The sequence below is a fragment of the Barbus barbus genome (assembly GCF_936440315.1).
Source record: "Barbus barbus genome assembly, chromosome: 4".
NCBI lineage: Eukaryota > Metazoa > Chordata > Actinopteri > Cypriniformes > Cyprinidae > Barbus > Barbus barbus.
In genome coordinates this window covers 17701326-17704946 of record NC_136732.1, presented here as the reverse complement: position 1 = coordinate 17704946, position 3621 = coordinate 17701326, and positions in this window count along the sequence as shown.

The window sequence follows — 3621 nt, the reverse complement described above, 5'->3', positions numbered from 1 at the left end:
ACAAGATCCAGGGGGCGTGTTTGGATACACATCTAGGGGGTGGAGATTGGGAGATTTAGGGGTAGAGATGGGTGGGTTTAGGGATCAGGGGGTGGAGATGGGTAGGTTTAGGTATATGTAAGGTGGGAGGAGTTGGATCTGGATCCAACCACGCCCCCTGGATCTTGTGGGCTGCAGCGAGACGCTCCTCGCCAGTCGCGCGCTCTCGCATCTACAGACTTCAGCTATAGCCACCAGGAGTCATTCATCACGAGCCTTGTGCTTGTGTTGTGTTGTGAAGACCATGCGGTTTCTTCGATATTGCGCAAAAAGTTCGCAACAAGGTACGATTGGTTATTCAGTTTTTAAACCAAGAGCCTGTGAGACAGTGACAACGAAGGAATTAACAGAACTTTTATTTAACATGCACATTCTCTTTATATGCTCGGGAAAAGTACATTTTAAATGCACAACAGAAACAGTGAATTTAAGGAAGTTCTGCAACGAACAAGATCCAAGTAAGCTGAACAGATTCTGTAGAAACAGATTTCCTGGAGAGGTTTTATTCAACAATTTGACTCGACCTATGTGTCTCTCGCTCTGTTCATGAGGGTAAATTTCTTCAGAGTTTGTTTTGTGTAGTGGAGTAAATGTCCATGTAAGTTGTTCAGGTTTAGCCTGTAGTTCAGTACAGAAGCAGGGCAGAACCACAGACTCTCCTGAGTGTCCCGTCACATCAGCCGCCGGTTTATTCTGATCCAGATTACACCCTGACAACACATTCACAACCGTCATATTGACATTTACATTTACACTGCACTTTACTGAAAGAAACAAATCTACTGCATTTTGAAATGTTTGATTCAAAAAGCTTCCGTTTACCTTTTATTTTTACCCAAAAGTCTGTGTAAGTTTGTGAAGTCTGGCACCTATAATGCCCTTCATCCTTCTTTCTGAGCTCAGAAATGAGCAGAGACAGATTTGCTGGAGAATGATCAAATAGTGTCAGTCTGTATTTCTTATCTTTAAATAGTTTAGTCCACTGGTTTTCTCTATAGTAGAGCCAGGTGAATATCTCGACTGTAGATTGAGGGTTATTACAGGAGCAGAGCAGCAGGACTGATCCGTCTGTGTAACCTGTTACTTCATTAGAAGAAAGGGAAACATAACATCCTGCAGACAGAGAACGTTTCTTTCAGAACGGATCGATGTGAGCTTCAGAGATTAAAATAAACATCAGGAAGAAGTAACAGCAGAGAAAATCTCTTGAGATCTTTATTACACCATCACTGAATAATACTTCAATTAATAATTCAATATGATTAAAAGTGAAATAAACTTTCACAAGTCACATGTTCATATAACCTTTATTCATATAATCTATAATAATTGGAGCACTGGACTCAGCTTGAGCTTTACTGTATGTTATGGTCAGGGTGCCGGAGTCTGTACAACTTTATGAAATCATCTGTTTAAAAGGTAAACAAAGATCAGAATACTCAACTGAATCATTCATCAATGCCACAGAATCACAACTATTGATGACTGATTAAATCACACTGAATTCATTCAGAATAAAGTATTTGGATTTACCATCAGTAAATTGAAGCATATAGAGGAAATTACAGAAACACTCCCTCATGACTGACTCTCTGAATTCACTGATGGACTTACATACACTTCACTTGATTGTTTTCTTTTAAGTTATCTGGAACTCAAATATCTTATATAATTTCCTCTTTTCATCAACTCTCTATTTCTATGTATTATTTCAGGCTTTTTCATGTCACTCCAAAATTAAACAGACAAACTCAAGTTAATTTATTTTACTATTTTTGTACCATAAGATTTGATGTCAGACTTCATGAAGGATAAGGCTTTAACATTGCAGCTTAAATATTTGTGACAATGTGAACAACAGCTCAGATTTTGGTTGCAAAGCCAAAAAGGTCAAAATCTTGGGCCATAATTTACCCAATTGCTATTTAGTTACAATAGTGTTTCATTTTGAAATAGAATGTATAACAACTACTTTTAGCATAGGCTTTGTCTATGGACACTTCACTGTCTTATCTTCACCTCATCTGCAGCCACTGACATCAAAGGTCAAGCAGTTTTCACAAGCAACCGTCACAAGAGTTACCCAGTATATTTTAGTATTTATTGTAACCATTTCAGAACCATGTACTGCACTCAAAAGCTTATTAAAGGGATAGTTCACCTTCAGTTGCTGGTCCCCGTTGACATGCATAGTGTTTTTTTCCCCATACTATGGAAGTCAATGAGGACCAGAACCTGAAGGTGAACTATCCCTTAAGTGTCAAGCTGCAACAAGTTATTTAGTTTGATTCGATATATATATCGTGGTGTGAAAAAGTGTTGGCCCCCTTCCTGATTTTTTTTTTTTTTGCATGTTTGTCACACTTTAATGTTTCAGATCATCAAACAAATTTAAATATTAATCAAAGATAACACAACATGCAGTTTTTGAATGAAGGTTTTTTTTTTATGAAGGGACAACAAAATCCAAACCCACATGGCCCTGTGTGAAAAAGTGCTTGCCCCCTAAACCTAATAACTGGTTAGGCCACCCTTAGCAGCAACAACTGCAATCAAGCGTTTGCGATAACTTGCAACGAGTCGGTCACAGCGCTGTGGAGGAATTTTGTCCCACTCATCTTGGCAGAATTGTTGTAATTCAGCCACATTGGAGGGTTTGAGCATGAACCGCCTTTTTAAGGTCATGCCACAGCATCTCAATAAGATTCAGGTCAGGACTTTGACTAGGCCACTCCAAAGTCTTAATTTTGTTTTTCTTCAGCCATTCAGAGGTGGATTTGCTGGTGTGTTTTGGATCATTGTCCTGCTGCAGAACCCAAGTTCGCTTCAGCTTGAGGTCACGAACAGATGGCCGGACATTGTCCTTCAGGGTTTTTTGGTAGACAGCTGAATTCATGGTTCCATTTATCACAGCAAGTCTTCCAGGTCCTGAAGCAGCAAAACAGCCCCAGACCATCACACTACCACCACCATATTTTACTGTTGGTATGATGTTCTTTTTCTGAAATGCTGTGTTACTTACACCAGATGTAGTGGGACACACACACCTTCCAAAAAGTTCAAACACTTTTTCACACAGGGCCATGTGGGTTTGGATTTTGTTTTCCCTTCTTAAAAAACCCTTAATTTAAAAACTGCATGTTGTGTTTACTTGTGTTATCTTTGATTAATATTTAAATTAGTTTGATGATCTGAAATATTAAAGTGTGACAAACATGCAAAAAAATTAAAAATCAGGAAGGGGGCCAACACTTTTTCACACCACTGTGTATATATATATATATATATATATATATATATATATATATAAGTATTACAACAGTAAAGACAAAATTGCTCTGTTGGCTGTGGAGTCAAGACATTTACAAATATGATTAAAAGATGAATATGAGACAAAACTACAGAATGTCACATTGTATTATTGGATGATTCAACACATAGATGTTTTACCAGCTAAGAAGTTCAGCACTTTTAGAGTTTCATCCCTCTATCTGATGTGAGCATAAGTATTGGAACAGTTGCCTCACAGGTCTTTCTAAGTGATCAGCTGTGTCCTGTTGCATTAATTCTTTAGATATTAAA